Raw genomic sequence first — 23,319 nt, forward strand, 5'->3', positions numbered from 1 at the left:
CGTGGTGATTAAAACAAGTTTATGTTTTTCTTTAAAAATTTAGCATTATGTGAAGTGATCTTTAACTGAATTCTAAATACCTTCCAAAAAACATCTAAAAAGTGAACTGCTTATATATATATGTATATATACACATGTATATATATCTACATATATATACTGATTGAGACAAAACATTCTAAATGAACTCAATATCAAAGGAAAAAAGTTGGTTTGGAATGCACACACTGAAAGTATATGTTTTTAAAAATCCATATGTTAAGCCCCAAAATATTTTTTACTTAAGCTTTTCTGAGTGCCAACAATTTTCTAGGCATTGTATATAATATTTAGGCTTTGGTCCTGTGGACTAGTCCCATGTATTTCATGCTGGAGTGAATGAAGTTTTACTTCTAGAGAAAAATACTCAGGTCCTCAACTGAGGCAATGTCTTAAGTTGACAGAGAATGATATTGTGCCTTTGGCACAGATGTGTGAAATTCCCAAATGTGTTTGGCTATCTAAAGGCAGCATGTCTTATCTCTGTTTTTCTTTTTAAATACTATCAGAAATAAAGTCTCTATCTACTTCTGCAGGAATATCATTAGTGATCATATCAAATTGGTTGACTAAAAGCATTATTTTCCTCCCTCCACCCCCATACTACATATCAGAATTTCAGTGAGTTGCAGTGGATTGTGATGTTATAATAGTCTTTTATGCTCATGGGTTATACTGTCTTTAATAGATGTGGAACAGATTTCTCCCCATGTTGGGTACAGCATAACCAGGATTATAATGTTATCTCATTTTTACAGTAATACCTGCCTATAATGGCAACAAATCATATCTCTAAACAGTGAATATAATAGTCTTGCAGAAAATGGATGAATACCTCTGTTCAATAGAGGAAATATGCACTGCTTTTTTTTTTTTTTTTTTTTAGTTGAAGGAAATATCAAAGTTACATTTTAAAGGCTAGAGTTTTGTAAAATCTTGGGTCCACTTGTGGCTGTATAAGACCACAGTCTTTGACTTGTTTCCCAAGCACACTCTAGTAATACTGTCTCTTTCATGCATTTTGTGAATAGTAAACAAACTTTTAATTCTATATTGTCAATGGAAATTTTACTTGAAATTAAAGCTTTTGTTATGTTTTTAACCTTGAGGATAAGATTCCACTATTGTATATGAAAAGTGAAAAAAATCAAATCATGTACACTTGGAAATATTTGCACAGATTTTTTATGAAAAGTAATATTGCCTTTTAAGCTACTCTGATGTCTCCCTTCCGAACAAACTATTAAATATAATAAAAAATGCTAAATTTAAGTGTTCCAGTACTTTTTTGTTTTTAAATTGGGGTATAGTTGATTTACAGTATTATATTAGTTTCAGGTATATCATATAGTGATTCAAAATTTTTATAGATTATTATACTCCTTTTAAAGTTATTATAAAATATTGGCTATATTCCCTGTGCTGTACAATATATCCTTGTAGCTTACTTATTTTATTTTATTTATTACTTTTTTCCTAATGATACTTTTCTTTCTTTCTTATTTATTTATTTACTTTTGGCTGCGTTGGGTCTTTGTTGCTGCGCACAAGCTTTCTCTAGTTGCGGCGAGCGGGGGCTACTCTTCGGTGTGGTGTGCATGCTTCTCATTGCCGTGTCTTCTCTTGTTGTGGAGCACGGGCTCTAGGCATGCGGGCTTCAGTAGTTGTGGCACGTGGGCTCAGCAGTTGTGGCTCGTGGGCTCTAAAGTGCAGGCTCAGTAGTTGTGGTGCATGGGCTTAGTTCCTCCTCAGCATTTGGGATCTTCCCAGACCAGCGCTCGAACCTGTGTCCCCTGCATTGGCAGGAGGATTCTTGACCACTGCGCCACCAGGGAAGTCCACTTATTTATTTTATACATAGTAGTTTGTACCTCTTAAATCCCCGCCCCTACCTTGCCCCTACCCCCTACCCTTTCCCTACTGGTAACCACTAGTTTGTTCTCTGTATCTGTGAGTCTGTTTCTGTTTTGTTATATTCATTCGTTTTATTTTTTATATTCCACATATAAGTGATAACATACAGTTTTTGTCTTTCTCTGACTTATTTCACTAAGCATAATACCCACCAGGTCCATCCATGTTGTTGCAAATGGCAAAATGTCATTCTTCTCTATGGCTGAGTAGTACTCCATTTTATATATATATATATATATATATATGTGTGTGTGTGTGTGTGTGTGTGTGTGTGTGTGTGTATGTATACAAACACATACCACATCTTCTTCATCCATTCATCTGTTGATGGACAGTTAGGTTGCTTCCACATCTTGGCTATAATAAATAATGCTGCTGTGAACACTGGGGTGCATGTATCTTTTCAAATTAGTGTTTTCACTTTCTTGGGATATATACTCAGCAGTGGGATTGCTGGATCATATGGTAGTTCTAATTTTAGTTTTCTGAGTAGCCTCCATAATGCTTTCCACAGTGGTTGCACCAATTTGCAATCCCACCAATAGTGTAAGAGGGTTCTCTTTTCTCCACATCTTCACCAACATTTGTTATTTGTGGTCTTTTTGATGATAGCCATTCTGACAGGTGTGAGGTGATATCTCATTGTGGTTCTGATTTGCAATTCTCTGATGACTTAATGATGTTGAGCATCTTTCCATGTGCCTGTTGGCCATCTGTATGTCTTCTTTAGAAAAATGTCTATTCAGTTCTTCTCCCTAATTTTTGATTGGGTTGTTTGTTTGATATTGAGTTGTATGAGCTGTTTATATATTTCAAATAATAACTGCTTATCGGTCATATCATTTGCAAATATATTCTCCCATTCAGTAGGTTGTCTTTTCATTGTTGATGGTTTCATGTGCTGTGCAGTGTGTCAGTACTCTTTGTCAGTCATCATTTTGATGTATTCTTCATAGCTTTACTTCCATTTGTGTGTAATTTCTTTTTGTAAAGACTTATTCATGCAATAAACAATGTTACAAATATCTCCTTCAATCTTGTAATTCTTACCCAAATATTTCCAGCTTATTTTGTGCAATGATTTTCATTATTTTAAGCAAACTTTTCTTTCTGGTATAACATACACATCAAAATGATACAAAGTATAGTGTACTGCATGAAGAATTTTCACAACAAGCACACCAGTGTAGCCAGCACCCAGATCAACAAGCAGGAAATAACCAGCATCCCAGACACCCTCTCATGCTCCCTTCCAGTAATTGCCCCAGTGGATAATTACTGTACTGATTTCTTTTTTTTCTTTTTAAAGATTTATTTTTTTATTGATTGATTGATGGATGGATTGATTGCTATGTTGGGTCTTCGTTTCTGTGCCAGGGCTTTCTCTAGTTGCGGCAAGCGGGGGCCACTCTTCATCGCGGTGCGCGGGCCTCTCACTATCGCGGCCTCTCTTGCCGCGGAGCACAGGCTCCAGAGGCGCAGGCTCAGTAGTTGTGGCTCACGGGCCCAGCTGCTCCGCGGCACGTGGGCTCCTCCCAGACCAGGGCGCGAACCCGTGTCCCCTGCATTAGCAGGCAGACTCCCAACCACCGCGCCACCAGGGAAGCCCACTGTGCTGATTTCTAACACTTGTTCTTTGAACTTTGTATAAATGGAATCAAAATGGAAAGATTTCTATCAAAATAGGAAGATTATTCTCTTTTTTCTCTTTCTCTTTTGTGTCTGTCTCCTTTCACTCAATATTACAAATGGGGCTTCCCTGGTGGCGCAGTGGTTGAGAATCTGTCTGCCAATGCAGGGGACACGGGTTTGAGCCCTGGTCTGGGAAGATCCCACATGCCGTGGAGCAACTAGGCCCGTGACCCACAACTACTGAGCCTGCGCGTCTGGAGCCTGTGCTCCGCAACAAGAGAGGCCGCGATAGTGAAGAGGCCCGTGCACCGCGACGAAGAGTGGCCCCTGCTTACCGCAACTAGAGAAAGCCCTCACACAGAAACGAAGACCCAACACAGCCAAAAATAAATATAAAAATTAATTAATTAATTTAAAAAAATATTACAAATGTAAGATTCATCCATGTTACTGCCTATTGCAATCATTCATTAATTCTCACTGTTATATGGTATTCCATTGTCTGAATTTACCACCAATTATTTATCCATCCTACTGTTTATGGATATTTGGGTTGTTTCCAGTTTTTGGCTTTCATGAATAGTGCTGCTATGAACATTCTTGTTATTTATTTATTTATTTGGTAAACATATGCACACAATTCTGTGAAGTATATACCTAAGAGCAGAGTTGCTGGGTCACATACATATGTTCTGTTTCAGTAGACACTGCAGTAGATAACTAGCATCTACGGAAGAATTTTTTCCAAAGCGGTTGTACCAACTCATACTTCTGTCAGCTGTGAGTTAGAGTTCTAGTTGCTACACAATTTTGTCAACACGTGGTTTGTGTATCATTTTCATCTAAGCTGTTCTTGTGGGTATGTAGTAGTATCATACTGTGGTTTTAATTTGCATTTCTCTGATGACTAAAGAAGTTGAACACCTCAGATGTTTATTATCATTTAACATTTAAATATCCTCTTTAGTGAGTCATGGGCCGAAATCATTTGCCTATTTTTCTTTTCCGGCCACCTGCCTTTTCCTAATTGCCTTGTAAGAATTTATGTAGTAAGGATACAAATCCTTTTTGAAAAATATACTGTAAATATCTTATTCTGTGGATTGCCTTTTCACCCTTAATCATGATGACTTTTGATCGAGAGAAGTTCTTAATTTCAATGTAGTTCCTGTAGTTCCATTTATCACCTTTTACCTTAATGGTTAGACTTTTTTTTTTTTTTTTTTGGTGTCTAGTTTAAGAAATTGTGCCTCCCCAAGATATTTTCCTATGTTTTCTTCTAAAAACTTTAATTCTCACATTTAGATATACAATATATTTGAAGTCAATTTTTATGTATGGTGTGAGGCAAGGAGTAAAGATACATTTTTTTGTTACCAAATGAATATCCCATTGACCCAGCAACTTTCATTGAAAATACCATCTCTGGTGGTCCAGTGGGTAAGACTCCAAGCTCCCAATGCTGGGGCCCAGGTTCAATCCCTGGTCAGGGAACTAGATCCCGCATGCATGCTGCAACTAAGAAGTCCGCAGGCTGCAACTAAAAGATCCCGCGTGCTGCAACTAAGACCCAGCACAGCCTAAATAAATAAATAAATAAATATTAAAATAAAGAGAAAATACCATCCTTTCCCCTTCTTCGATGCAATGTCACCTTTATCATAAATCAGCTAACTCTATATGCTTGTGTCTGTTTCTAGACTCTCTGTTCCATCGGTCTATTTTCCTGCCCTTGTACCAATACTTTACTGTCTTAATTACTATAGTTTTTAGTAACTCTAGATATTTGGAAGTGTAATTCTTCCAGTTTGTTCTTTTCCTACTATATTTATGCTTAGCCCTCTGCATTCGCATTTACATTTTAGAAGAGCCTATCAATTTGTAACAATTATTATTCTTAATATATTTTCTAGAATTAGCAAAAATTTTCATCAGGAAGGGACCGATGACCCTGAAAAAATTAAATTAAAAAAATTAAATGAAATATATGCTGAAACTCACAAAATTAATCATGGTTATGCCTTATTAGATGATACAAAATATAAAAGCACCATGATTTTTGTGTTTTTTTTAAAAATTAGAGAGAAATATAGATTTCAACTCATGTGCTTCATAAACTTACATGGTGGGACTCCCAGGTTGAGGTCAAGTTGTGTTTAGTTGGAACTGAGATGTGTCCAGGCACTGCCACTGATGGGCCAGGCTAAAGAGGAGTCTGTGTAATGACTGAGGAGCCACTTGGGATAGAGACATTTATTCCAAAGCAAGAAGGAGCAGACTTAAAGAGCTGACCCAGTAACAAGGCTGAGTTGTTGGTGGACAGGGTGAGTGGCAAAATATAGTGTCTGTCATTCTGGGGTATGTTCTAGAGACAGATCCATGAACTCATGTTTGGGTCCTATGAAGAAATGAAGCTGCAAAAATATAATCCAAAAGAGCTGCTCTACTGAAACCCCTATAAAAGGATGGGGCCCATGAAATGCTCTTGGCGACCATTTTAACAATATAATTCCCAAGGCAGAGGAAGGCATTCTGCCCTGGTCTCCAGGCACACCTACAGCTCTGGAGACACCTCAGGTCTTCTCCTGCAAAAATGCATGGAGGATAGCAGTCCTTGGTAGGATTGACTTGCTCCTGAACACATGCCAGGTGCTCACTGGAACTTCCAGAAATATTTGAGGGGTCTTTTATTTGGGGCTTAGGCCTGTATGAACAGATGAGATGAGAGTCAGTAAATTATGACTCTTTTCCATTTGCATCAGGCTGGGTTCCTGAAGAAAATTTGGTTTCATTTAGAATAGAAAGCCCTTATCATGCAAACAATATAACAAAAACCACATGAATTTTAATCATACAAACTTCAGTTCCATAAAAAAGCCAAATAAAGACAAATAGCCAGAAGGAATGGGAGAGAGAGAAAAATAAAAGTGATGAGGGGGAAGGAGAAGAGGGCCAAAGAAGGGAGGGAGAAAGAAAAAGAACCACAATGAGGAAAATGGCATCAGGGAAGGGAGAGAAATAAGAAAGGGGAAATTAACTGAAGAAAGAGAAAGAAAACGAAGGTAAAAATAAAAGGTGGAGAGAAGAGACAGGACATCAGGGAAAAGTAGAAAGGAAAGATGAGGGAGAGAATTTAGTAGTGGAAAAAGAAAATTCAAATAAAGGATTGACTTCAGTACAATCATATCATTTGAGAACTCAGAGAATTTAGCAGCACTCCCTCTCCCACACATCACGCCAACCCCTGAGTTCTTGGTCCCCCTTACCTGGCTCTATTTTTTTCCTCCATAATAGTTATCAGCCCACCTAATGCAATTTATCTCCTCTCCCTACTTCCTCCCTTATGCTAGAACATAAGCTCCACCAGGGTAGGGATCTTTGTTTTATTCCTGGACAGATTCTAAGCACTAGAGGAGTGAAGAGTGCCAGGCCCACAGAAGGTGCTTAATACTGTTGGAAGACTGAATCACGAGGCAGTGATGCTAAATAAGGTCACCATGGTTTGAGCATAACAGTCATCTGAGTATTCAAGACATTCAGAGTTTCCTGGGTTTTCCAGCCTTTTCCTATGGCCTACACAACTGCCTATCTGCCTGCTCTTCCTACTGGTCTCCAGAAAAACAGCTGGGGATTCACTAGGATACTCACAGAGCTCTAAGGAGCTGAAGGCCCTTCTAGACTCTACACTAATTTTGAATCTGCTGAGGTAGCCCACTTCATCCCTTTCTTCAGGAATATCTTTGGGCCTAGACACAGGGGAACTGTTTTTGTATAAGATCCTGCCCCAGTGCACTGTTTTAGACCAAGTGCTCCAGTATTCTGAATCCCTCCCCATTACACTTAAAAAAACAAAAACAAAACCATTTTATTTTGAAATGATTATAGATTCACAAAATGTACAGCAAGGTTCCCATGTACCCTTCACCCAGCCTCCCCCAATGTCAACATCTTACACAACTACAGAACAATTCAGAACCCAGGAAATTGGCATTGGTACAAACCATAGAGCTTATTCACATGTCACCACTCATTTGCGTGCGTGTGTGTGTGTGTGTGTGTGTGTGTGTGTGTATGTTTAGTTCTATGCAATTTTATCCCAAGTATAGCTTCATGTAAACACCATCACAATCAAGATGCATGGCTATACCATCACCACAAGACTCCTGAGGGCCCTTTTTAAAAAGCATGCCAAGTGCAGATACACCTCTCCACATCACACCACTCCCAGACTCATTAAGACTGAACAAAGACATTCTGAGTTGGAGGAACACCTCTGATATTACATTTCCTGTGGCCAGGATAAGTTGACTACCTAATATTCCATTTTAGAATGTGGTTGCAATTTTCTCCATTTTTAAAAAAATTTATTTTTTATTTATTTATTTTTGGCCGCATTGGGTCTGCATTGCTGCGTGCAGTCTTTCTCTCGTTGCGGTGAGCAGGGTCTACTCTTCGTTGCGGTGCACAGGCTTCTCATTGCGGTGGCTTCTCTTGTTGCGGAGCACAGGCTCTAGGCACACGGGCTTCAGTAGTTGTGGCACGTGGGCTCAGTAGTTGTGGCTCACGGGCTCTAGAGCACAGGATCAGTAGTTGTGGCCCATGGGCTTAGTTGCTCCGCGGCATGTGGGATCTTCCCAGACCAGGGCTTGAACCCTTGTCCCCTGCATTGGCAGGCGGATTCTTAACCACTGTGCCACCAGGGAAGTCCCCAATTTTCTCCATTTTTACTCATTACTATCCCAGTCATGGAGGAGCTCTAGGCCATACAGTCGGAGCATCTAAAGATCCACCCTTTGGACGTAAAAGAATGATACAGGTCCTTGACCAACCAGTGCTACAAGTTGGTGGAGACTCTTTAGGATGGAGATCAGGTATGGCTCTTGTCCTAGTCAGTTCAGGCTGCTAAGAAGGGGTGGCTTAAACAAAAAAAATTTATTTCTATTTATTTCTCATAGTTCTGGAGGCTAAAAGTCTGAGATCAGTGTGCCAACATGGTCAGTGAATGCCCCCTTCTGGTTTATAGAAGGCACTCAGAGGGTTGTCTTCTTGCTGAATCCTCACATAGCTAGCTCTCTACTTGGAAGGCACTAATCCCACTGTGAGGGCTCTACTCCCTTGACCTAATTACCTCCCAAAGGCCCCACCCTCCAGATACCATCACTTTGGGATTATGGTTTCAACATCTGAATTTGGGGGAGGGACACATTCATTTCATTGCTGCACCCCTCAAGGCACCTGTGAACTAGGTGGCATTGCTATACACCTGAGGATGGGTTCTGATCTCTGTGTGTTAAAGTAGTCAACCCTACTCCTTCCAGGTGAATTCACTTCCGAGCTCATCAATTTGTGGTGAGTGTAGCATATCAGGATCCTTTAACCCATTCCCCCAAGCTTATACCGTATACAAAAGGAGCCCTGGGCATTCTTCTATTCCCTGGCACAGAAGTATTCAGGTGAATAGGAGCGGTCTGGACCAGTAGAACACACTGGTGCACCCATGACTTTTCTCCGGTAAGCTCCGCATCAAGTGGGTAAGGGAAGGAAGTGGTGAGAAATGAGGCTGGCAGGTGGAGTGGGACCAGATTACAAGGGGCCTTGTACACCACATTAAGGAGCATGGATTTTATCCTCTACTCTGGTAAGAGATAAAGGCAAAATGGCTGGGTTACATTATCTAGCTAATCCCATCAGCTGACCTGGAAACCTAGAAATAAATTCAGAAGGTAAAATTAAAGTAGAGATGAATGAAGCTTTTGTTGTTTGGTTTCCAAGGACGGAGTAACAGGTGATAAAATTAGCTTTTGTGATTTAGAAATAAAAAGCTTGTTCTACGGAGGTAATTTTTATTTCCTTAGTTTATTCTTTTAAGACAATTTCAGTATTCTATTCTCTCTAATGATATGAGGCATTACGTTTATGATTAGGAAGATATGTGCTATATAAAACATTTAAGGCAGAAGTAGATACTGATTTGAGATCGTGGAGTCCATGTTTCCTTATAAACATGTTGCTGTTTCTATGCGGGAGTCGCTGTCTTTTCTGGTTTTACCTCCTTGTTTAAAAAACAGAACTTGCGGTCCCCAAAACAATGGACAAGTGATTGCTTAATATTTCTGTTCAAACCAGTTATTAAATGTCTGTGACAAAATACGAGGCCTGGCAAACAAGTCCTCTGTGCTTGCTGTGACCTCCTCCCAAAGAACCGAAGGCTTCCAAGCTGTGGGGGTGAAGCCTGCTCTCCTCCGTCCTCACTGCCTCTCCTCCACACTGGGTGGTTTGACTAACCAGAGACACAGCTGGCCACGCGGTGTGAGGACGCTCAGGATAAAGACCTACACTCGGGAGAAGCAACATGGAGGCCAGATCTGCCTGCTTAGAAGGGCTGAGGCTACTTTCTCTTTTTAGTTTCATCCACCTTTATTTTCTTCAGGGCACTAGATTTTCCATCAGCTCCTTGTTCATCAAGTACCTTTCCTGTGACAGGCACGTAACCAGAAGCTGGGTATACAGTCAGCGGTCAACAAAACAGAGCCCATCTCTATTCTCCTGGGACTTAAGAGTCTAATGTGGGAGATGGTCGGTAAACAAGCCAACATCCCAGAAAATACAGGCTGACTACTCTACGTGTGGCAGAGGATTGAAGGTGACCAAGGGCCTTCTGTCACGGAGGATGACTGCGTGGGAACACTGTGTGTCTCTCCGAGGAGGGGATGCTTCAGGAAGGAATTAGCAAGCACAGACCTCGGGGAAAATTGTCCAAGCGGAGGGAACTGGTAGGGAAAAGCCCCAAGGCAGGATTGATCTCAGCTGAGAAGTGGTCATTTGAGACAGAAAGAAGATCAGCAGGTTGGAGGAGGCTGCCAACGCAGGGTCCTGAACACTCGAGGGTTTGTACCTGGAAGGCACTGACAGGCTTTAAACTGGGAAAGATATGGCCAGTTTTGTGCTTCCAGAAGACTGCTCTGGGAGACTTGTTTCCCTGTGCAGAGTATCTCCCTAGGAATACCCAGGATCTGGTCATCTTGGCTGCCTACAGGAAGAGGAAGTGGGGGTGGGTGGGAGGCAAGGGCAGGAGGAAGAAGTTCCGTAGACCCTTTATTCACTTCTGATTCTGAAGGTATTATATATACTCTAAGACTGGACGCAGGAACAGGGAGAAAGCTACTGCAGATGTCTAGGACAAATCTGAGACAGACATACAAAAATCTGGTGACCAGACTGTGGGAGCGAGGAAGAGGGAGGAATTAAGATGACCTGTTTTTGGATTTTGGATTGAGCGACTAAGTAGATGGTGATGATAACAAACTGGGGAGAGTTGAAGATGGACAGTTTGGGGGCATTGGCAGCCCCTGAATTTCTAATTAGAAGAGGCTTAGGGGTGGCCAGATGGTTGGAAGTAGTGACTGGAAGAGATTTGTCTTAAATAGTGATTTTGCATAGCATTTTTTTATATCAGTCAGGATATGTCTGTTTATACCTAGTAACCTAAGATACACACACGCACACACACCTGAGAACTAAAAAAAAAAAAAGGAAAAAAGGCAAAACTTCAGGAACTTATATAACAAACTTTTTTTCTTTTTTGTTTTTTTCCCTTCTTGCTCAGTTTGCTGGATGTCCAAATGACCCTCTGGGCAATATTCATCCACGAGATGGCTCAGCATTCCAGGCTGCTTTGATCTTAGGCATCTTTATCTCAACAAATGATAACCTTAAAACAAAGAAGGAAAAAAAACACAGCAAGGAGAATTGTACACCTAATCTTAAATATTTCCACCTGGAAGCAATACGTGTAATTTTCACTCATATTTCGGTGGCCAACGTAAGAGCCAAAGCTAAGTCTACCTTCAAGGAGGTGGATAAATATAATCCTCTTATATAAATAAATAAGATGTCCAGGAAAGGAAGGAGGGCTAGAAGTACTGGTGAGTCTAGTAAAGCTTACTATGATATCTTACAAAAGAATGAAAACACTTCAAAAATCTGTATCAAAGAATGGGGGTGGAGGTTAGGAGGAAAGGTAGAACGTGGGCCATCAGTGAGCGTCCACCACCTTCCACACCCCCTACCCCATTTAGTGCTGTGTTTTGTGTGTGGAGAAGAATCCCACACATTCAAGAATCCCATTTCTGGGGCTTCCCTGGTGGCGCAGTGGTTGAGAATCTGCCTGCCAATGCAGGGGACACGGGTTTGAGCCCTGGTCTGGGAAGATCCCACATGCCACGGAGCAACTAGGCCCGTGAGCCACAACTACTGAGCCTGTGCGTCTGGAGCCTGTGCTCCGCAACAAGAGAGGCCGTGATAGTGAGAGGCCCGCGCACCGCGATGAAGAGCGGCCCCCGCTTGCCGCAACTGGAGAAAACCCTTGCACAGAAACAAAGACCCAACACAGCCAAAAATAAATAAATAATTATAGAATTGTTTTTTTAAAAAAAAGAATCCCACTTCTGGACACATTAAATTAAAAATGCTTCTATCCAAGTGGAAGTGTCAAATAAGCAGCTGAATTAGAAGGTTCGAGGACAGGTCTGGGCTGCAGCTATAATTTGGGAGATTAAAATATATACACCTGCAGTTGGATATGAGCATGTGAAGGCCACGAGAGTGGTCTAGGCTGGTGTGGTTGGGCATGAGAATGTCTAAGGAAGATGTAGAGAGGATGACTGGGAGACAGTTGTGGACAGAACCTTGCTGACGATGAAAATTACAGGGGGGTCTGGAAAGGAGACAGAAGAATCAGAGAGGAAGGGAGAGAATCAAGAGTGACATTGTTAAAATTAAGGGAAAAAAGCTTTAAAAGGTCTGCATTTCTGCTCTTATCAAAGCAAACCCCTCCACTTGCGCGATGGATCCCCACCCCTTCTGCACCTCAATTCCTCTCTCTACTGAATTCTGTTAGCACTTAAACATGCTCCAGTGACATCTCCCATCTGATAAAACAAGGCCCACCTCTTCCAACCTCCTCTCTAGCCACTGTCATATCACAAAGCTCTAGGTACATGGCTCTCCTTTTAGTCCTCCAACATTCCAAGTTCTTCGGTGCCTTTGCACTTACTCTTCCCTCTGCCTGGAGGCTTTCCCCCAGCTTCTTCTAAAGGTTAACTCTTTTTCATCTTTTAAGTTTCAACTTAAATGGCATCTTCTCAAAGAGGCCTTCTGTGACCACACTATGTAAAGCAGTTCTCCCAGTGCCATAGGTGCTTGTCTTAGTCTGTTTGGGCTGCTATAACAAAAATGCCATAAACTCAGTGACTTCTAAACAACACACATTCATTTCTCACAGTTCTGGAGGCTGGGAAGTCAAAGATCATGTCTCTGGCAGATTCACTGTCTGGTGAGGGCTCACTTCCCGGTTCACAGAAGGTGCCTTTTCCCTGTGTCATTACATGGAGGAAGGGGCAAGGGATGTCTTTTATAAGGGCACTAATTCTATTCACAAGGGTACCACCCTAAGACCTAATTACCTCCCAAAGGCCCCACCTCCTAATAATATCACCTTGGGGATAAGGATTTTAACATGTGAATTTGATGGCGGGTTGTGGGGGGAGGAGGACACACATGGATGACGACACACATGAACATTCAGACCACAGTAGTGCTTTATATATCACATTGCCCTGCTCTATTTCCTTCACAGTATTTACAGTTCTCTGAAATTATCATTTGTTTACATGTATATTGTGAGTTTCACCCCACTAGAAAGCAAGTTACAAGGGGATATAAGGAAATCTTTGTTGGGGGAGGGGGTGTGGGTTGGGAGCATAAGGAGTGGTCATTTCTTCCTAAGGTATCACATCTTCAGCAATTTTAAGATACTATGTTGATAGGAGGGTTGTTAATAATATGATGAAAATAACATTTGAGCAAGCAGTCTGAAATTCAGATTGAGAGGCAGAGAAGTGAGTCAAAGGTTGGCACCTTTATAAGAGTTTGCTATCCCACCAATCCAAGTAGTGGGGCTCACCACCACCAGGCCCCGGGCCAGATAACTCTGATGGATGTTATAACATGGCTACACCCTTGAGACAGGGTGTCATCTAGCTGTACATCACAGTGCTTAGAACAGTGTCAAACGTATAGCAGGTGCTCAATCATTATTAGATAAATGTTAACTGCTGCAAACGTTGCAGCCAGCTTCATTAGATCAGCGCTGAAAACCACCCAATGATTTTATTTTGTTTTATTTTATGTATTTATTTGGCTGTGCTGGGTCTTAGTCGCAGCATGAGGGATCTTTGTTGCAGCATGCGGGCTCCTTTAGTTGCGCCATGTGAGATCTAGTTCCCTGATCAGGGACTGAACCCGGGTCCCCTGCATTGGGAGCACAGAGTCTTAACCACTGGACCACCAGGGACGTCCTCACCCAACGATTTTGACATGAGGAACTTCACTGGTAACCTGCGGGCGGGCATTTGCAGTTGGGTGTTAGCAAAATGGCCCGACTGCAGGGAGGGAATAGAGAGAGAAGAGAGGAAGTGGAGCCAGAGAGACTGCTCTTTCTAGAAGTTTCGCAGCAAAGGGAAGAAAGAAGAGGACAGCAACTACAAGGTGCTAAGTGAGGAGAGAGTTTTGTTTTGTTTCAACAGGTAGAGACTTGAACATTTTTTTTTGTTTAATATGTCTAGAGAATAGAGCCAGTAATGAAAGAAGAATTGAAGCTGTATGAAAGGGAACATTTAACTGATGGTGTGTGGACAAGAGAAGATTTAACATACAAAGAATTCCCTTTCCTCCTGGGTAGAAAGGAGGTAAAGATGGGTTGGAAGTGGGGTTCAGGAAGCTGAAGGAGTGGCAACTATTTTCTTTCTAAACAGAAAGCTCAGAAACTTGACTTCCCAAACTGCTTTTTTCAATTTCTCCTCTTCACCAATTTAATTCTGTTCCCCATTTGTTTACGTCTTCTCTTAACTTTTACTCAGTTTCGCTTTGTCAGCTCCACCTGTTCTGGATCCGCCTACAGCCGCGAGATCTTCAGCTGGTTTAGTATATTACCATGGCCAGTCTTCTGGGATTGCCCTGCTCTTTGATATCCACACAACAAAACATTCCATCCTAAGAAAGTACAGGGATTCCGGGCTTTTCTCTGATTTCCCTAAGTATTAATGAGGATTCCCACTGAGTGCTTTCGCATTTCACAATCTTTATCACCTTACTTCCGTAACTCAGTTCCAATTGGAATAATAATTCAGCCCAAAGATGGACACAAACTTCTCTCTTAATTCCCTAAAATATAACAAAGATATTTTTTTAAACATCTTTATTGAAGTATAATTGCCTTACAATGGTGTGTTAGCTTCTGCTTTATAACAAAGTGAATCAGTTATACATATACAATATGTTCCCATATCTCTTCCCTCTTGCATCTCCCTCCCTCCCACCCTCCCCATCCCACCCCTCTAGGTGGTCACAAAGCACCGAGCTGATCTCCCTGTGCTATGCGGCTGCTTCCCACTAGCTATCTATTTTACATTTGGTAGTGTATATTAACAAAGATATTTTAAACAAGATTTCATTTGTGGCTTAGGGATAACAGAAAGGAATAAGAAAGAAAAGTAAGAAAGTTTTGTAACTCAAATGTCCAGCCCATTTTGTTCTTGTTCTACCTTGAGATCATCTTCACAGATGTCAGAAAAGCACATCTAATTGCAAAAGCACAGATGATATTCCTTATCACATAGAAAAACTTCCTAAAACCTTCATCTGAACCCTTTCACACTTCCAACCAAGTTTTTGTCCCTTTGTCAGAGGTCTGTTCCCTACAAAAGTTTCCTCCCCTCAGCACACAAAAATATCCGGCCTACAGCAGGGTCTTTCTCCAAATCACACCCTACTCAGCCTAACAAAAGCTGGAGAAACAGATTTCTGCAAAATAAAAGCCCCAGGTGTTAGCCAAACTGACCAAGTAACACACCAGCACTCCAGGATACAGAATAGGAAGGTTTCTCTGTTCCTCTGCTAATCCCCTGTGTCAGAATCTCCCGGAGTCTGAGAATCAAAAACCAGAACATGTTTGACTTGTAACTATTTTGGACAACTGCTTTAGTAATTATTATGGATCAACTGCTTGGTTTTGGGGCCACAATATGTTTATATGTGTATATACACATTGCCTTATTACCATGACAGTTTTATTTCTGGCTCTTCGTAGGACTTCCAAACTTTTGATGAAGACAGTATATATATGTGGGAGATTTTATTTACCTGTGGCTAGTGCCACCTAGTGGACATCATGTCTGAAAGAGCTTTGAGTCTCAGATTTTTATCTACCTGGCAAAGGTGGCGATGAAGATGAAGATGGCTAACATTCATTACGTGCTTATTATTTGTCAGGCATGGTATTAGATGTGATGCTAATCTATTTAAATTCATTGGCTAATTTAACCTCGAAAACAAAACTAAAAGTTGGAAACAGCTGTCCCCATTTTGCAGAATATGGAAACTGAGACAAAGAAAGCTTAAGTGAATTGCCTAAGGCTGCTCAGGAAATAAATTCCAGAGTCCACGTGTTAACATACGGGGAGGTGAGCGGATGTTGATGGTGTGATTTAGCACCTGGGAGATGACTGAAGAAGACACCTAGTGACAGGTTCCAAGGAAGCAGCTCAGCTGTCCCCTGGGGCAATATGAAGAGGCCAAAGAAATGTTCTGCACTGGACACTGGGCAGACAGGATTCATTCTGAACTCCTCTGGTGCCCTAGGCAAGAACACAGGTGGACCAGGCCATCATTTTTATTGCCTTTTGTTACAAGAGATAAACAAATATTCACAATAAATGGGATAGTTAAAGTAGGGTAAAGACTGACACTTTCCCTCCCCCAATATCCAATTAGAAAGCTCAGACTCTACCCTACCACCTGGAGTCTTTTTTTCCTGATGAAGTAAGATTATATCGCTCTCTAGCCTCTCAATGAGAAGTTCAGTGCACTTCTCAACTCATTTCAGCATCAGGTCTGGTCTATAGTCCAGAGTCTCATCTAAGTATCATCTAAATCATATATAGGTGAAACTAGGTAGGATTCATCCCGAGGCAAAATTCCTCTCCAGCTGTAAAACCAAACAAGTGCTTCCAAAATAAATTGCGGGACAGGTATAGGATAGACATTCCCATTCCAAAAGGGAGAAACAGTTAAGAAGGAACGGGTGACAGGTTCCAAGTAGGTCTAAAACTCCACAAGGCAAATTCCATTAGATCTTAAGGCTGGAGAACCACCTTCTTTGGTTTGATGCTCTGCCCTCCATGCTCAGTGAGGTGGCAGTGTCAGGCCCACAGCTCAGCGGGGCAGCCCTGCCCACATAGCTCTCTGTGAGGGCCCTGTCCATGCAGCTCTGCTGAGCAGCAGTCCTGCCCTTTGAAACCAAGGTGGAGGCAGCCTTGCCCCCTTGCTCAGCCTTGCCTGTGTGCTCTGGACCTGTGGTGGGAGCAGCAGCCTTGATGACCTCCGAAGTCACCTTAGGGGTCCTTCTTCTCTTTCCTTGAAGGATAGCACATATATTCTCAGCCACATAGCTCTATGCTCCCATCCTTTGAAATCCAAGAAGCCCGACAGCCTTCCTTCATTCCTTCCCACCTTCTCTAACCCCTTTAGTTCAAACTGGCAGTGTTTCTGCTGTATAATCCCATCTCTCTGCCTGGCTTCTGCTGAAATGGACTAAGTCCGTAAATCTCTTTATCAAATGGTTGTTCAGCCATAGCCTTAGTGTTCTCTTCAGAACAAGCTTTTTCATTTTTTGCAGTATGGCTAGGCTGAAGATTTTCCAAATCTTCAAGTTCTGGCTCCTTTTTGCTTAACAATTCCTTCTTCAATTCGTCTCTCTCCTTTTGCATTTTAGTATATGCAGTCAGGAAGAACCAAGCTGCCCCTTCAACAGTTTGCTTAGAAATCTCCTTAGCTAAATATCCATTTTGTCACTTGCAAGTTCTACCTTCCACAAAACACTAAAACACAGTGCAGCCAAGTTCTTTACCACTTTATAATAAGGACTGCCTTTCCTCCAGTAAACATGTTCCTGCAATAACGTTCTTCATTTCTCTTAATGTCTATATGTCTAGTATGCACCTCAAAACTCTCTCAGCCTCTTCCAATTACCCACTTCCAAAGCCACTTCCACATATTTAGGTATTTGTTACAGCAACACCCCACTTCTTGGTACCAAACTCTGTATTAGTCATCTTGGGCCACCATAGCAAAATACCATAGATGGGGTGGCTTAAACAACAGAAATTTATTTCCTTGCAGTTCTGGAAGCTGAAACTCTGAGATCAGGGTGCCAGCATGGTTGGGTTCTGGTGAGTGCTCTCTTCCTGGTTGCCTTCTTGCAGTGTGCTCACATGGTCTTTCCTTGGTGTATGCATGTGAAAAGAGAAAGAACAAGTTCTCTGCTGTCTCTTTTTTAATTAATTAATTAATTAATTTTAATTTTTGGCTGTGTTGGGTCTTCGTTTCTGTGCGAGGGCTTTCTCTAGTTGCGGCGAGTGGGGGCCACTCTTCATCACGGTGTGCGGGCCTCTCACTGTTGCGGCCTCTCTTGTTGCGGAGCACAGGCTCCAGACGCGCAGCCTCAGTAGCTGTGGCTCATGGGCCTAGTTGCTCTGTGGCATGTGGGATCTTCCCAGACCAGGGCTCGAACCCGTGTCCCCTGCATTGGCAGGCAGATTCTTAACCACTGTGCCACCAGGGAAGCCCCTCTGCTGTCTCTTTTGATAAGGGCACTAATCCCATCATGAGGGTCCCACCCTCATGACCTCATCTAATCCTAATTACCTTCCAAAGGCCCCATCACATTGGGGTTTAGGGCTCCAACATATGAATTTTGAGACATGCAAACATTCAGTCCATAGCAGCAGATATTTAATTTCTTTTGTGTACATTTATTTTTATTGCAAATGAGTCTTTCTAAAACTTTTATCCAACTTTTTATTATGTAGTATTTCAAACACGAGAAAAGTTGAAAGGAGACAATAGTATACCACACCTAGATTCATTAATCGTCTCATCTGCCTTATCTATATGTCTATATGCCTATTAGCTATATATTTTCTGTTTAAAATATCTTGCTGACAGCATATTCTACCCCCAACTACCTCAGCATGCAACTCCTAACCAAAATACCATTATTACACTTAAGAAAATAATTCCCTTATATCATCTTGAAGCCAATCCATATTAAAATTTCCTCAATATCTTTTTAAAAATATTTTATTTATTTATCATTTACTTGGCTGTTCTGGGTCTTAGTTGCAGCATGTGGGATCTTTGTTGCCACGTGTGGGATCTTCCTTGCGGCATGCGGGATCTTTAGTTGCGCCATGCGGGATCTTTAGTTGTGACATGTGGGATCTAGTTCCCCAACCCGGGATCGAACCTGGGCCCCCTGTATTGGTAGCATGGACTCTTAACCCCTCGACCACCAGGGAAGTTCCCCTCAATATCTTTTATAGCTGTTTCCCCCTGAGTTTGGATCCAATGATGCTGCAAGTATTACATTTAGTTGCTATAGCTCTTTAGTCTTACAAATCTAGAAAAGTCTTCCTACCCTTTTTTCCCCATGACTTTGACTTTTTGAAGAGACTCAGGTGTGATAATGGCATTGTGACTTTATTACCTCTTAGAATTTATACAGAAATATTTACCAATAGGGGAAATGCTGTTACAAACATACAGTGCATAATAAACGGACCTCAGATTTAATTTAAACTTCCTAGTTGAGTGGAATCAGAAAGCTTATCAAGTGCAGTAGTTAACATATTGTGATATGTGATAATACTGAAGAACACTGTGTGTTCATAATTCTAGAAATCTGCCTAAATTTACCATAGTTTTAAACTTATGTTCATTAATCGTTCAGCTCATCAGACTATATGGATGACAAATTTTTAAAAATCCAACTAAACAATTCTCCAACAATGCAAAAAAAATTACAAGGATAAAAATTTAAGAGTCACTCAAATCAGTCTATACAGAAATAATCATTATTAACACCAGGTGAACAGCTTGACCAGCTATCTGGGCAATACTTAATAGGTCGGTAGCAATACTTTTATAAAGACAATACAGTACTCTACATTCAATGCAAGGCCTGTGTGCCTGGGCATTCCTTGCCCTGCCTCTGTTCTATCAGCACTGTGGGGGCGGGGCGGGGGGGGGGTGTTGATCCCTGCATTTCCCTGGCTCCTGTGCCAGCTGACATCCAGCTGGGGTCAATTAATTGGAGACTGGAGACCACTAGAAAGGGAGGAGCCAGGGGTACAGTCTTCACAGCAGTTGTGTTTTTTTCTGGCCCCTGTGTTTCAGGTAACACTGCTTTCTCCCTTTGTCCCTTCAGCCTCAGGCTTCAGTGGTTTCTGGCTCTTACACTAACCACTGTGTCACCTCATTGCCATACATGGCTTCCTAGCTCTTCCATTCCCTGTATAACAAGTCCCTGCACTAAATTCCCTCATTGAAAATACTTGACGTAGTTTCTGGTTAGACCCTGACTGCTCTACAATAGATGATATTTTTAATTAAAATATTCTAATTTTATTTGAATTTGATACAACAAAAGAAAATGAAGTAGAAAATTTTTTTCTTTAACATGTGGGCATTACTTTCTAAAGGCTCTTTCTAGGTTAAGAAGAGAAATTATGAAAACCTCTCAGAAGTTAGTTGTTACTTGTAATACTTTTAACCGCTTTTCAATTTTAGACAGTAAAGGTAGGCAGTTCATGAAAAATTAGTACTCATGTGCTTCCTGTCACCTTTCTCTTCACAATTTTTTAGTTACATTGTTTTTATTTTGTTTATAACATTCACATTTTATTCTGTAACCATAATTTCCCTAGTTGCTTAGTATTTGTAAAGTTACATATTTAAACCAGCTATATTTCTCTAGAATGTAAGTTTCACACTGCCAAGCTGGGCTATTTGCTTTGTTCATTGATAGATTCAAAGCAACTAGAAGAGTGTCTGGCACTGATAAATACTTGTTGAATAAATTTACCACAGTAACTCACTTTCTTAGTTTAAATTTTAATTTCTCTCCTAACTGGCTGGATTTCATTGTGGTATATGTGCATATGTTTAAACAAGCACACACCTACACACAGAGATTTTTTCCTCACTCAAGAAAAGCTCAGGCTTGCTGTGCTGCTTGAGTTTCTTCATGCTGACAGATATGGGCTGTTGTCTTCTGGCATTAGATGTTCTTTGCTCATTTTATTGAATGAACTATGAATACTGGTGTAATCAATTGTCACTAATTCTTTACAATTCTAGTAGCCAGTGCCCTCCTATTGCAGTTATTTTTTATTGTAAGCTTTTATCCAGTTGTTAGACACATCCAGTTGTTTTTTATTTTTTTGCACAGCGCCACACGGCATGTAGGCTCTTAGTTCCCCAACCAGGATGAGACCCACGCCCCCTGCAGTGGAAGTGCCGAGTCTTAACCACTGGACTGCCAGGGAAGTCCCGCCACGTGCATTTGTGTTCAAAAGTTTTAAATGTTTTTTTTTTTTTGACAGGGTCATATTAACTCTGATGACATTCTTCAATAAGTCAACAGATATTTTTGTGAGTACCTTCTGCTAAATACTGTGTATTATACAAATATGAATTACTAATGGATACTATTCTCTAGGAGCTTGTCTTGTAGGGCGGATAAAATAAGCATGTTGCTACAATATGAAGTAGAGAGTGATGTCTTAAACATAGTTCTGAAGGGGCAGTAATTACCAAGAGGAATGAAGGAAATGCACATTTATTGAAGGCCTGTTATTTGGCAAGGGATAAAGAGCCTTCACAGACGTTATCTCCTGATCTTCAGACCAACTCTGCAAGGAATGTTATTATTATTCCCATTTTACTGATATAGAAACTGAGCTTGAGTAATCATCCAGTATAACACAGGGAGAGTTGAGATTTGAACCTAGTTCTGCCTGATTCCAAAGCTCATGCTCTTTCTCTGCTACATATATTACCTCCTGCGAGCTTGAGTCAGAGAAGGCTTGATGGGGAAAGCGGCATATGAGCAGGTGCCTTGATGGGTAGGTAGGTTTCCAGGTGGGAGTAAGAACTGCAAATCCATGCCTAGTATTTTTCTCAACTGAGAGACAGGTGGGTTTTAAATCTACTTTCAAGAAACTTCTCGTTCATTTGGAGATCCAGTTCTGAGGGGGTAGCTATTACCAAATACTGGAAAGAAACACCACGTAGCCCTCGTTCTTGAATTTCCTGGCATTCTTTTTTCTTTTTTTTGGCCGCACTGTGCGTCATGCGGGATCTTAGTTCCCCGACCAGGGGTTGAATCTGTGCCCCCTGCATTGGAAGCTCGGAGTCTTAACCACTGGACCACCAGGGAAGTCCCTTTCCTGGCATTCTGTGATCTTGGATATCTACTTCCTCATCACCCCTCTACACAGACACACAAGGATTAATGCTTCCAGGTGCAAAGATTTACCCTTCCTCTTGGACATTTCTAGAATAGTATAAGCTCTTCAAAACAGCATGGGAGATAGAAAGTAGTTTTCAAACTTAAATTCCATGCCATCAGTGCACTTCAACATTTCAGTGAGTCAAAACTACCATTTTTAAAAAAAAATAAATTTATTTATTTTATTTATTTATTTTTGGCTGTGTTGGGTCTTCGTTGCTGCACATGGGCTTTCTCTAGTTGCGGCAAGCGGGGGCTACTCTTCGTTGCCGTGCGCAGGCTTCTCATTGTGGTGGCTTCTTTTGTTGCAGAGCATGGGCTCTAGGCGCGTGGGCTCAGTAGTTGTGGCTCGCGGGTTCTAGAGCACAGGCTCAGTAGTTGTGGCGCACGGGCTTAGTTGCTCCGCGGCATGTGGGATCCTGGACCAGGGCTCGAACCCGTGTCCCCCTGCATTGGCAGGCGGATTCTTAACCACTGTGCCACCAGGGAAGCCCTACCAGTTTTTTTGTTTTAAAGGGACAGAATCGAATAGAAATAGCAGAAAGCATTGCATACAGTAAGGGTGAGTACAGTTTCATGACACATAGTTATGTGTTTGTGTTTATGTACTGGGCTATGATGTAAAATATATTTCTGATAGTGACAGACATTTCTTTAGCAGTAACAAGGCCTATTTACAAACCTAGTACACCAGGGAGGCCTGAAAGCCCCTTCCAGCTGGCATGGAGTGGCAGCTGGGGATACGGTCAAGTCTAGGAAACAGTATGACAGACTGCTTGCTCACAGCAGTTTAAAACTGCCAAGCATTCTTTCAGAAATGTGGAGAGAAAAGAACAAAACAATGATCTCTTAGCAGAGGAGCTGCAGGGAGGAGCAGGCTTATCCAGCTGAAGGATACCCACGGCTAAACAGTCCTTCTCAGAAGAGAAGGCAGGCTGCAGGGCCTCTCTAGATCAAAGGTTCCTATCCAAATGGGTAAATATGTCGCCAGGCCTCAAAGGACAGAGTGGGAAAATGCCTTTAATCAGCAAATTTCAGTCCTTATAGTCTTCCTTCTTATTCCCTGAATCTGTCTCTTGCCCGGTTTTTGACAGTGTTTGGAAAGCTGGCTGCTATACTTGATAAGGTTTAGCTGTGGTAATATGCTGGTGCTGTTTCAAGAGCTGGTAGGGAGAGGAGGAAGCTGGGATTGTGTGAGGCTGGAGTACTAATCAAGCTTGAAGGCCGATCACACAACTGACTCCAATAACCAGAAGTCAAGAGTCTTGGCTAAACATCAGGCTTGTTTTGTGTGTGCATCAGTATGCTAAGAGGTCCAAAATTGC

Source organism: Balaenoptera ricei, chromosome 9, assembly GCF_028023285.1.
Source record: "Balaenoptera ricei isolate mBalRic1 chromosome 9, mBalRic1.hap2, whole genome shotgun sequence".
Lineage (NCBI taxonomy): Eukaryota > Metazoa > Chordata > Mammalia > Artiodactyla > Balaenopteridae > Balaenoptera > Balaenoptera ricei.